Consider the following 14,219-nt stretch of genomic DNA (forward strand, 5'->3'; position numbering starts at 1 on the left):
CCCCCATCCACGGGAGAGCACCCCCCTGAAATGATGGCAGATAGCACAGGAAGCAGTAGCTTCTTTGCTATATGCTGTTTTTCGTTTTTTTATTTTTTATTCTGACAGCTGCTGCTGTCAGAATATAAAAAAAACTTTAACAAAAAACAGCATAGGAATGAATAGCTAGATTGCTAGAATGACAAACTAATTTAATTGAATTAATTTTAAAAAACAACGTGCCCTTCCCCTAAGCATACCCTTTTTAGGTTTGGTAGGAATAATTAAAAAAAAGCATGGGGTCCCCCCTAAAATTCATACCAGACCCTTAAAACGATCAGCAGCCTGGCAGAGCAGAAAAGGTGAGGGATGAGCGTGCACCCTTCCTCCCTATACCATACCATGCCACTTGCCCTCAACATGGGGTAGGGTCCCCATGTTGATGAGGACAAGGACCTCCTCCCCACAACCCTGGCTCAGTGGTTGTGGGGATCTGTGTTCACCCAGATGCCGCCCCCCACGTGAATGCGTAGTTGTTACCTCCACTCATTCACTAAGTAAATAGAATTAGTATATAAAAACGCTACACAGTTTATGACAAATCCTTTATTTAAAAAAAGTTAATCCAGTGTCAATCACGTTGTCCAACTATGTAAATCCTCCCAATACTGGAATCCTAATGCCTACCTACCCCACAAAGAAAACAAATTCTGCTCGCCTCTTGACAGAATGTTTGGCTATTGCACCCGCCCACTGCCTTCTGTTGTCAATCCGCAGAGGAGGACCTGAGAGAAAACTTTGCCTCTCAGATCCGCTCCTCTGTTGGAGCAATAGCCATCCTGCTATTGGCTTTTTCAAATTGGAATAGCCAATAGCGGTAAGACTATTGCACCCACCCACTGCCTGCTGTCAATCAGCAGAGAAGCAGACCTGAGAGAGAACATTCCATCTCAGGTCCCCTCCTCTGCGGGAGAAACAGCCAATAGCCATCCTGCTATTGGCTATTTCAAATTGCAATAGCAGGATGGCTATTGTTCCGCCTACTGCCTGCTGTCAATCCTCAGAGGAGTGGTTCTCCACATGCAGCCCTGGTGAGACCCAAACACAGCCCTGGTGAGACCTAAACGCAGCACTGGAGAGACCCACATGCATCCCTGGTGACACCCAAACGCAGCCATGGTGAGACCTGCAAGCAGACGTGCAAGCATCTGCATGGAGCCCTGGTAACACCCAAACGCAGCCCTGGTTACACCCAAACGCAGCCCTGGTAACACCCAAACGCAGCCCTGGAAAGACCCACATGCAGCCCTGGTGTGAAGCGAACACAGCCCTGGTGAGAACGCACACAGTCCTGGTGAGACCGCTCACACCCGCCAGTACAGCCCTGGAGAGCCCCTCATTCAGCCCTGGTGAGACGCGAATGCAGCCATGGAGAGACCCACATGCAGCCCTGGTGACACCCAAATGCAGCCATGGTGAGACCTGCATGCAGCCCTGGTGAGACCTGCATGCAGCCCTGGTAAGACCCAAACTCAGCCCTGGTTACACCCAAAAGCGGGCCTGGTAACACCCAAAAGCGGCCCTGGTAACACCCAAATGCAGTGTCTGTGGGTGAATGCCCACAGACACACCGCTGCACTTTTGAGTGACCATCGCAACCCTTCTGGAGCCTGCCATACCCTCCTGAGAGCAGGCAAATAAACTTTTATACTGCGGCTGCCTATTGTTCTTCTCTTATTGGTGTATGCTAATCAAATGCAAAGGAGGATGACAACTGACTATAGAGGACTACAAATCTTAGCAATCCATGATTTCTGGTTGCCATTCTCCATTGCTATATAATCATGGATTGCTGAGATTTGTAGTCCTCTATAGTCGGTTGCCATTCTCCATTGCTGAATAATCATGGATTGCTGAGATTTGTAGTCCTCTATAGCCGGTTGCCATTCTCCATTGCCGAATAATCATGGATTGCTGAGATTTGTAGTCCTCTTTAGCCAGTTGCCATTCTCATTGCTGTATACTTCTACTAACTGCTTATTAGTAGTATTGATAGGATCTGTAGTCCTCTATAGCCGGTTGACACTCTCCATTGAGTTACGGTTCTTCGTAATTATACAGAAACTGCCCTAAAAAATCCTTAGTCTGTATTGTTTTACAACAAAATTTCATATGTCACTTGAAAAAAAAGTATTGGTAATTGGTATGTGCAAGTACCTGAGAAACAGTACTTGTACTTCTACTTGGTCTTGTAAAAATGGTATTGGGACATTCCTAATTTTAACAAATAACGACAGTCCGAAAGGCATTTGGACATTCGAATGCATCTGAATTTTCGTTAGCACAAAATTTGAATTAGTTTGTATTTGGCGTTTGTTTCATTTGGAAATTCAGATGCATCCGAATGCCCGAATGCAAGAAACTTTGTCTGAATTTGCATTCAGTAGTAGTATAGTAATATTATTTAAAAGTAGTACTCATTAAATTATTTTCATTTAATAAATGTTTGGGGGGGTCAACATACAATGCGAAACTTTATGACATGGTCAAAGAGCTGAAGAGCCTGGGGACCTCTGATTACCAGACCTTGTAGAACCTGACATTTTTTAAGGGCCTCACAAACCTGTTTAATAAAGAATTCTTGTTGGAAAGTTCTAAAGCTGGCCACACACCTTACAATTTATCTGCAGATTTTCTGTGGTCAGATGGAAAAGGTGCACCAGATTCCTCCATCTACACTTAATTGTGTGGATGGAGTAATCTCCACCTGGGCCAATCTGTTTCACTTTTTCCATCTGACCACAGAAAATCTGCAGATAATTGTAAGGTGTACGGGCACCTTTAAGGTGGCCATACACTGTACAACCCTCGCAAGACTTTTGTCTTGCGAGGGTTGTAAAGTAATTTAAAAAACGTACGATCTGCCCATCTTAGACAGGCAGATCGGACTTGCGATCATCGCAAGCCCGGGCCGCTTATGGGCCGGCTTCCGATGACTGCAATGCTGAACGGGCAGTGTGCGCGTGCGCACACCGGCCCGTCCGGCAGTTGTCAAACAAGCACGCCACTAACCCGCCGAGAATCGTATGATTCTCGGCGGGTTTTCCAGCCTGCTTGTTCGACGGAAGACGTGCGATCGTACAGTAGAAACGGTCGCACGCCTTCCATACCCTTAGCGATTATCGTACGATCGCAGGCTTTCCTGCGATTATTGTACGATAATCGTACAGTGTATGGGCACCTTTAAGAACCCTTTACTGAATAATGCCATCTGACACAAATTACCTAACTGAGAACCCTCAGATGGAAACTGCTATTATCTGACTTTCATGCCGCAAACAATGAGTAACTTTTTTGCTCTGGAACTAGTTTGCAGCCATGGAGTCAGAGAATGTCAGCTTCTATCTGGGCTTCTCAGCTAAATGGGTGATTAAATCTCTTTGTCATTTCTAGATTGAACTGCTTGTTGGCTGTCATTAGAAAATGATTTATAAGCCTTTGTTGTTCTAGCTTTCAACGTTGTCAAACAATAATTGTCATTGTACGAGCTTTTGACATAGTCGTGTCCTTGATTTCAGTGGCTATGAGCGGTTTTATTTTACCACTGCGGACTTATATTCTCACCTTGACTGCTTGAAGTGTTGAATTTCTATTAGGAAGGTAGCCAAGCAAATCACAACTCTGCCCCCCATCTCCAGGGAGAATTTCAAAGTGTGACAGCATAGGTTTTGTTTTTAGCTGAATTCACACTATTACACATGAATTTTTAATCATTGTAATATGATTTGTTATATCTTATTTGTTACATTTATTTTATGATCAGATCACTATTTACAGAAGGATGAAGATTGTGGAGGATTTAAGCGACGCTCATTTCAGCAAAAGCTCCCTTCACATTACTGCAAAGGCGACTAATCTATTACAGTGGCTTAGCAGAGATTATTGCTAAATGGATCAAATCTGGCACTCGCTTTGACATCAATTAGTCATCCTTTACACAGCAAACAAGTCATTTATTCCAGCTTTGACAAACCTATGCACACTTTTCCTTCCTGTATGAGACAGCTTTATAAATGATGAAATTAAAATAGGGACTTTAGGTAGCTGACATTAGGAGTACTCCTGGCTATATGCACCCCTATTTCTCCTCAGTGTAGCTGCTACGGGGCCCAGAGAAAGGCTTGGTCAGAGCTTACAATATTCCTCTCTCCCATGCCAAATGGGCCTCTGATGTCCACCGGCCCAGGAATGAGAAGGTTTGACTACTTTTCAGTGAGGAAATCTGCATGCTCAGCCCAGCCCAGCATTGCACCATCCAGAACCTGTAGGATCGTTGAAGGTTGGAGTGTTCCAGGTTTGCACTAAAATTAGAGAAATCCTCACTATATGTTTGTTACGTGTTCCCATTCTCACAGCACATTCTCCTGGCTATCAGACAGGAAGTGAAGGCAACACTCCTCAATGGGACACCGATGGCAAACAAAACCTGGCACATCATCATGGCTGGCTTTACTGAAAAAAAGTACAGCATCCATCAGTATGCCCCTTACATCAGTTGTCACCATCACAGTGCCCACTTACATTAGGTGTACCCATCAGAGTGCTCCCTTAAATCAGGTGTCCCGATCATTAGTTAAAACAGCAAAAAGTTTTCCTGACACACTCACAAGCTAGCATATAAAAAAAACTTGACTCACCACTAAGGTTAAAAACAGAGGTTTGGATACACGTTTTCTGCAGAAAATGTGAAAGCCGCACAGCCGCCCCAAGGCACCTCTTATAGTGCGCTCCTAACTCTAAACTATCAGAGCCTCCATCTTGGAGCACATGGAGCAGAAAATAAAATTGGGTGCAGGTTTGTCAGGAGGAAGCCCAACCCCTCCTTAAAGGCACAGAGACACGCAAGGGATCCCGGCAGCTGGAGGGATCTGGGGGGATGGACAGGATGACGTTGGAGGGATCTGGACTGGATGATGTTGGAGGGATCTGGGGGGATGAACTGGATGATGTTGGGGGATCTGGGGGGATGGACAGGATGATGCTGGACTCGCGCACATCCCAATGGCAGCTGAGACCCCCCATGCATCACTGCACCAAATCAGTCAAGCAAAACAAATGACAAATGCACTCATCAATTCGTCACCAGGTATACAGTAAGGTGCACACGAAATGGGCTTTAAACAGTAAAACAGCAAAAAGTTTTCCTGGCACACTCACAAGCTAGCATGTAAAAAAACTTGTCTCACCACTAAGGTTAAAAACAGAGGTTTGGATACACGTCTTCTGCAGAAAATGTGAAATCCGCACAGCTGCGCCAAGGCACCTCTCATAGTGCGCTCCTAACTCTAAACTATCAGAGTCTCCATCTTGGAGCACATGGAGTAGAATATAAAATTGGGTGCAGGTTTGTCACGAGGAAGCCCAACCTCCTGACAAACGTTTGTAATTTGTTTTGCTTGACTGATTTGGTGCAGTGATGCATGGGGGGTCTCAGCTGCCATTGGGATGTGCGGGATCCCTTATGCATTCCTGTGCCTTTAAGGGGGGTTGGGCTTCCTCCTGACAAACCTGCACATGAGAGGTGCCTTGGCGCGGCTGTGCGGCTTTCACATTTTCACATTGCCCTTTTACATACAAAAATAGGGATATTCTGACTCCGATTGTTGTGATAGCAAAATATATCCCTTGCTGAGACCTCTATGCCTGGCCTGTATAAGCAGATATACTCACTGCGGACAATCCTCGTCAGATAGCTGAACTCGTCAATACCGATTCATTCAAAAGAGGTGTTTATTCTTTAACATCAGGGTTACAGCAGATGACAGGAACAGCAGATGAATGGTGATAGTATTGTGCGGTCAGAAAATGATGCCTTTCCTACGTACTGTGCAGATTATATGTGTGTCCTGTTACATGTGGCTTGCTAGCTTTGGCCATGACACAGGAAGTACTGCACACAGGAAGAAGGAAGGGGCGTACACTAGGGGGAAATACATCGTCACATGAGGAATAATTACAGAAAACATGTTTGTTACAACAAAAGGCCACTAGATGGCAGCATAGGATAACACATGAATTTAGCTATGAGAAAATAGTTAGGCAAATCACACTATATAAATTCTAACCTATATAACAATGCTAATATTAACTGAGGCTATGCATCTCATATTCTATGCCCCTATTGGGGCGGCACAAGGGAAGCAATTTGATGGGGACACCCGATTTAAGGGGGCATCCTGATGGGGACAAGCATTGTAAAGGACTCCCAATATAATAATAATAATTACATTGAGTGTCCCCTTACATTGGCTGTCCCCATCAGAGTGCCCCCTTAGTTTTGTATTAAATGGAAGGGGGCACTCAGATGGCAGCACCTAATATAAGGGGGCACTCTGATGGGGAAGCTGATGTTTTGGGGCACACTGATGAGGACAACCAATAAGTAATTGTCCCCATCAGAGTGCCTGTTGAATAATCCTGGAGCCCAAGGAGCAGAGAGTCGGTGGTGGAAGGGAATGAGAGGTGGGGATGGGAGGAGCAATGAAGTGGGGATGGGAGGAGCCATGAGGTGGGGCAGACTTTAGGATGCCACAAAGGACAGATGACAATACTCTTCTGTCCTCCCTTAATGCTGTGCAGGGAATAAAGCTGAGGTCATTGCTTGCTAGGAAGACAGCGGTCCTAGCAGCCAATGACTGAGGAGGAATGGGGACCTGCAGTGGTTTATGGCTGGCTGTGGATGTGCTGGCCTGTCAGCCAGCTATAAACTAGTTGGTGATCACGTTCCGGATTGAACCACTGCTTGTTCCGGATCTGGACCACGGTCAGCCATTTAGGGGCCCTTGAAGTAGAGTATAACAAATTGTGTTGTGTTATTTAAAAAGGTTCTAATCTAATGTAAACATATTTTCCATTTACAATATGTATTTTAATTTTCAGGCCTCAGTGACACAAATATTACTTTATTCTGTTTTAATTGTTTGTTTGCCAGTCTATTAGTAGAAGACCCCTTTGTTTTTGTCCGTGTCAGAAACCATCTGCTACTGTGCATGTGTGGGGTCCCGTTTTCCATACCTCAGGTAAACGGCACCTCCGTGCATGCGCCACGGAACGGGCGCGCAAAAGCGCAGCAAATGGCGCACAGGAAGTGACGCTGTTCCCTAATGGATCACACTATTTAAACTGGCCTGCCTGACTCGAAGTTGCTGGATTCTCTTTCAGCTTACCTGTGTTCATGTGCTTCCAATTGATCTGGTCTGACTTCTGACACGGATTATCCTTGACCACGTTGATTGCTGCCTGCCCCTGACCTCTTGCTTGTTTATTGGATCTGCCTCTGTTTCCTTCCTTTGTATCTTGCTGCCCGACTGGTGTGACCCCCCGCTTGTTTGACCATGATATTGGACTCTACTCTGCTCCTGACCCAGTGCCTGGACTCCAGCTTGCACGGTGTGATCACCACTGGCACCTGTGCCACTCGCTGTCCACTCAGATTCTGTTCCCAACTCCAGAGCCTTTGAGACACGAGGTGCAAGGGAAGCCTCCTCACCCATTCAGTCTCCAATCAGGTACGTGACAGTCCGGCTTACCCCCCACAAGCTGCAAAACTTACCATGGATCAATCAGCTTTGTGATTTTATATAATGACTACTATTTCTCACGCAGTTTTGGTTGTGTAGCAACACTGGACCGCGTCAGCAAATCAGTTATAAAGAAACATATGGGCACCAATGATCAAATAACATTCTGTATTTGATTGTTTTTGTAAGGTAAATTAAAGTGGTTCTAAAGCCTCCGTTTTTTTTGCCTATATCTACTGCTAGCAAGCAGTAGATATAGGCAAAAAGTAAAAAAAAAAAAGAAAAAAACGCTTTAACATCGGTTTAAACTTACCTCGTTATCGCTGAGCTCTCACGCCCGAGAATCTGGAACTGCTCGTGCGGCCGCAAAGGATCTTGGGGCGGGCGCATGTGCAGTTCGGATTCTCAGCCAGGAGACGAGCAGAGACGCAAGGTAAGTCTATGGACACGTGCACCCGCATGCAGACACCGCTGGATCGGAAGTGTCTGCATGCAGAGAGTCAGTGCTGGATCGGAGAGCCGCCGCACCGCTGGAGGGAAAGATGAAAACATCAGGAAAGAAGAGGAAGATCGGATTAAGAGACATCATTTAAGGTAAGTGCTGTTATTAACATGGGGGGAGGGAAAAATGTTTTATCCTTTAATGTCACTTTAAGTCAACACAACCTGTGACTTTAACAAAAATACAAAACAGTTCTGTGCAGTTCCTTATTGTTTGCTGAATTTAAAGAGATTGTTTAATGGTGCTGTATATACTGTATTTTCTCAGGTCAGACAAATCCTAAATATTGCATTTTAATATTTTGCATTTTTAACCAGCAAATGAAGCTTTGATTCCCTTGTCTCCCTAACTCAAAGGATGTAAAAACATGTTGTTTACAGAGCACAATAGCTCAGGCTGATATTTACACACGCACATGTGAATGAGTCAAAGCAGTGACTGTCCCTCTCTCCTCCTGTAAACAGTAATCAGACAAAGTAATCATTATGGTAGGTAGCTTCCGCTGTGCTTTTTCACTCATAGTGTTCTAGAAATTCTTTGTCATGTATTAAATGTTTATTTGTAAAACAAAAACTGCATAAATATAGTGGGGGAAAAAACAGATTAAAAAACAAAAGTTTTCCTTTAACAGAGTGGAAAGAATAAAACCAATGATGCCATGTACAGCAGGTTGGCCACCCTAATAGTTAATCCACTTGTGTAATTCTTTGTAAAATCTCACCATTTAATTGACTCTTTATACCTTAACCTCTTGCCGTCCGCCCGTAGTAAAAAAACGGACGGACGGCACTGCAGCATCTGCGGGTTGCCGTCTCCAGACGGCAATTTTTTTCTGCTCGCGCGCGCCCCCTAGCGGGCACGCACGGGCAGAAAAGACAGCATGTGTAGAGAATTGCAGAACATTATAAACTCGCTGACCCCTTGGAACATTATAGGGTGTTGTGCTGACACTCAACAGTCATGTGCTTTTTAAGCTGCTAAGTGACAATCAAGGCTACAAAAATATATTTAAATGCTTCCTGTCTGCTGTTTCTACCATCTGGAATGCCATTTAAATGGAAGCAAAGAGAAACAGTTAGTCATTGCAAGATCTGGAACGCTAAGAAAAAATTGCGTATACAAAACAAAAACCCCATATTCACTGCAAAGTACCTAGAAGGCTTAGCTGGCACAGGAACAATGGTGCACCAATCCGCTCCAGCTTTGCTTTCACAAACATGGTCGACATGAATGAGTAATCAGGAGGAATCAGCTCATCACATATGTTTAAACCCCAACATTAGTTTTCTTGAAAAGCCTATATATAAAATCGTTGTGCGGCTGTCACGGACTCAGGGGGGCCGTTCCTTGTCAGGTTCGCAGGCGCGGGCATCGGGCACGGGTAGCTCCTCCTCCCCCTGGCAGGGCATCTGACGCTGGTGTGGCCAGTGCGTGTGCGCGGTACGCAAGCGTACGAGCGTAGTGCGCCTGCGCCATTCCAAGCCACAGGTGCTACTCAGGCTGGGGGAGGACTTCAGCCTTCACCACTTGCCCTCAGCCTTGTGATTGGACTCTGACTGGGGAAGCTTCCTGGTTGCCCTGGCAGCCAAGGGGCGGTACTGGGTTCCCTGTGTATTTAAAGCTGGTCAGAGCCTTGACTCATTGCTGAGTTATTCTACCTCATGGTGAACACCCAGCTCCCTTCTGTGAACCTGTTGTTTGATCTGACTTCCCGGCTACCGACCCTTTTGCTTGACCCTTCGACTACGATTCCTGCTGCCCGCCACGATCCGGAACTGGACCTGACTACCCGATTGGATTATCCTTTTGTACTGCGCTTTTTGAACATTGTTCGTCCCTGCCAAGGGGTTCCACACCTAGCCCATTATTCCAGCCCTGACAGCGGCAAAAAGCAGGATTTTTGTACTCACCACAAAATCCTTTGTTTTGAGTTTATTGAGGGACACAGGGTTCAAAGACAGTTGGGCTATACTACTGCCTACAGGAGAATTTTGACACTGGCAAACAAAAAAAACAGTGACCAGTTTGGTAGAACCCCTTCCACTCCTAACTTTCCTCAGTTTTGTACAAAGCTGTACCGAGAGCAAGATCATAAACACAGAGGGGTGAGACCTGTGCAAATCAATAAACTCAAAGAAAAGGATTTTACGGTAAGTACAAATATTCTATTTTCTTTTTCGCTCATTGAGGGACACAGGATATAGAGACATTTGGGAGGTCCAAAAGAAGTCCAACTGAGCAGGGGCAACACCGCAAACAAAGCGCTTAGAAGCCCAACTATGAACAAATTGTGGACGGCCTGCAGCTCTAACAACTGCCTTTAAGACCTTATGCCCAAAGCTGGCATCAGGAGTGGTCTGAACATCCTCCTGGTAAAACCTAGACAATGTGTAAACAGAAGACTAGGTGGCAGCCTTGCAAATCTGGAAAACAGTTGACTGATAGGACCAAAACCGCTTTGGGAAGGAAGGAGGCTGTAGGCCTTAATGCAACCTTGTCCTTGTGTAAGACCAGCAAGGGTTCTTTACAGGCCAAAGACACCAGTTTAGACACACACCCTGCAGAGGTGATGACAACAAAGAAAATCACTGTGCAAGTAAGCGTGGAAAGGAGAATATCCCTGATAGGTTCAAAGGGTCCGTTTACATTTTAACCTCCGTTGACTTCTGTTCTCTTTTTTTTACCAAACTTTATTTTAATTGACATTAAACTTCTATATATTTTTTTCTTGTTCCATTGGGATGCATGCTCTACTTTTTTTCGAGTAACTGCAATGCAATGCAACGCAACAAAGTGTGGAATGGCCCCATTCATTTTTTGGGTTGCCTTCCATTGAAAAACAGATCACAACGGATCTGGTGTGAATGGGGCCCAAATGTTTAGCCATGCACTGGATCCACATTTATACCATCCCCTGACCATCAACCTACAAATTACCGTGACAGCTATTTTAGGTGCCTACACATTGCTGCAATCACCATGCTTTGCTTTAAAGTGTGGCAAAATTAACTTGGCATGTCAGGTTTTGGAGTCGGTGCTGCTACCCAAAGGTGGCAGCGGTGTGGAGCTGTGCTCAGAGGTGTCAGCAGAGCTGTGTTCAGAGGTGTCAGCAGTGCAGAGCTGTGCTCAGAGGTGTCAGCAGTGCAGAGCTCTGCTCAGAGGTGTCAGCAGAGCTGTGTTCAGAGTTGTCAGCAGAGCGGAGCTGTGCTCAGAGGTGTCAGCAGAGCTGTGTTCAGAGTTGTCAGCAGAGCGGAGCTGTGCTCAGAGGTGTCAGCAGAGCTGTGTTCAGAGTTGTCAGCAGAGCGGAGCTGTGCTCAGAGGTGTCAGCAGAGTGGAGCTGTGCTCAGAGGTGTCAGCAGAGTGGAGCTGTGCTCAGAGGTGTCAGCAGAGCGGAGCTGTGCCCAGAGGTGTCAGCAGAGCGGAGCTGTGCCCAAAGGTGTCAGCAGAGCGGAGCTGTGCTCAGAGGTGTCAGCAGAGCGGAGCTGTGCTCAGAGGTGTTAGCAGAGCGGAGCTGTGCTCAGAGGTGTCAGCAGAGCGGAGCTGTGCCCAGAGGTATCAGCAGTGTGGAGCTGTGCACCAAAGGATGACTTGGCTGTCTGCAGACTCTGAGGCCCTCAGTTTTACCGCTCTAGAGAGGCACCAGTAAGGCACCCAACTAAGCCTTAGCAACCAATGATGTCATTGGTCATTATAGACGCTGTCCGCAGCCACAGCCTTAAACATCTATAGTGATGGATGAGTCATCCGACACTAGGATTCAGTCGGGTGCCTTACTGGCATCTCACAATTGTTCATTTTTAAAACATTTTTGTTTGGTTTGTGCTGCAGCACCCCAGGCGGCACACCAGTGTGTTGCAGCACATTGGTTGAGAAACGTTGTTTTACAGTGTATGTGTTTGCAGATATTTACAATGATAGCCAGGTTCTGGAAGCATCCCACTCTCAGCTTTCTGGAGGCCACACAGAGGATTATGGGTACTTTTATTACCGAGAAACATACTTCTGTTTGAAGTGACTCCTATGTGAAATGTCTCCGGGTTCAGTCCCCTTGGATAGATGTTTTGCAATACCAAGGTTTCCATCATTATCTTCTGACACTTTGACTTCTTTGGCTTTGGATGCCTCCAGCGGGAAGAGCACACTCTTGCTTCCTTTTGTCTTCTACTCTGCATTCTTTTTCCATTCTTTCTCTTATCCTGACCTTTTCTCTATTATTGCATGTCCATACCAGTCTGCAGAAGTCAGAGCATTGCACCCACTATCTCCTGATCGTGGTTGCAATGCTTCACTGGCTAATTTTTCTGCAAACGGTGGAATTACATGGTATGTATTGCAACCCCCCACTTACCTGAACCATCTAGTTCTTCTCCACCCAGGCCGCTGCTGTTGTGTGAAATCAGCACAGCTGTGCATGACTCCTTCCACTCGTCACCCATCCACAGATCCTTTGACGGGATCTGTGAATGGAAAAACTACACATCCCATTAGCCACTACACGAAGGGACTTTTAGTTTCAATGGAATACAAGTGTGGTGGCATCACTTCAGCTTCAAGTCTGAAGTTGACAGCTTTTTCTCCATTCAGAGCGACTTGTTACAGGTTACACAGTAGGGAAAGCCTCCCCACTGTGTAACCTGTCATGGACGGAGTGCTGCCTGTTAATTACACACATATGTTCACACAATGTCAGGACCAGATCTGCAAACGAATGCGTTTTTGCAGCAATTTTACTGCGTTCCGGTGCATTTTTTGGTAGCTTAAAATGGGTGAAAAGTAAAACACAGCACTAAAGGTTAGAACACATGAAAATATAATTATATAATCAGTGCCATTGACATGACGTCCGGCTTGATCTATGCAATCCAGTGCTTTCCGGGCTCAAACCGTACTGGATATGGTGTGACTGGACCCTCAGGTGCAGTCCAGTGCGTGGACTGCACTGACCACCTGGATCCCTCACTGACTGCCTGAGAGCCCGCACTAGCCCTCATAGAGCCACACTGGCCACCTAAGAACCTGAACAGCCTCCTGGGAGCCTGCACAGCCCCCCTAAACCCCGCACAGCTCTCCTGGGACACTGGAGACATCAGGCTGTGAACCCGGAGCAACACAAGAGTATGTAGCCTCATATTATTCTGCATTGCTCTATAAAGTATTGCTGGGATTTGTAGTCCACTATAGCTGATGGTATTATTCTGCAGTGCTGCACAATGTATTGCTGGGATTTGTAGTCCTCTATAGCTGGTGGTATTCTGCATTGCTCTGTAATGCATTATTGGGATTTGTAGTCTTATATAGTTAGTGGTAATATTCTGCATTGCTGTATAATTTATTGCTGGGATTTATAGTCCTCTATAGCGGGTGATATACTGAATTCCTGTGTAATGTATTACTGGGATTTGTAGTCCTCTATAGTTGGTGGTATTCTGCATTGCTGTATAATGTATTGCTAAGATTTGTAGTCTCTCTACAGCTTGGAGTCAGTGGCAGATCTACCAGGGTCGCAGCCACTGGCGGAACTACCAGGGTGGCAGCGGTCACGATTGCGACCGGGCCGTGGCGTTCCGCCTGTTGGGGGGAGCCAGAGAGGAAACAGAGGGCACGAAAGCTTCCTCATGTCCCCCCCTCCAGATAGTGCCGCTCCATCCCCCGCCGCTCTGCATGCACGGGCGGCTGTGCGGGGATAGAGAGGCTCTGCCTGTAACTTGTCTGCCTGGCGGGGCCGCTACCGACACAGCAGGCACCGCTAGGCAGCACATTCTTCAGCTGAGAGAGGACCCTCTCAACTCAGCCCTGCCCCCTAATCGACAAAGATGAGGAAGCTGAGCTGCTGTAGGAGTCAGGTAAGGCCGGTGTGGGGGAACGCAAGAAGCTGCTGTTATTATTATTATTCACATTATAATGTACTGCTGGGACTTGTAGTTCTACATAGCTGGTGCTATTCTGCATTGCTGTATAATATTATACAGCAATGCAGAATAGCACCAACTATGTAGAACTACAAGTCCCAGCAATGCATTATATTTTTAAGTAGGGATACACCAGTGCCAATACTGCCCATTTTCACGAGTACTTATACTCGTGAAAATGCCCCGATACTAAACGCAGATACCGGTGTTCTGTCGAGAATGCCGATGTAGTAGAATTTGCCGACCTCA

This window comes from Nanorana parkeri, unplaced genomic scaffold (assembly GCF_000935625.1).
Source record: "Nanorana parkeri isolate BGI_ZX_2015 unplaced genomic scaffold, ASM93562v1 scaffold993, whole genome shotgun sequence".
NCBI classification, from domain to species: domain Eukaryota; kingdom Metazoa; phylum Chordata; class Amphibia; order Anura; family Dicroglossidae; genus Nanorana; species Nanorana parkeri.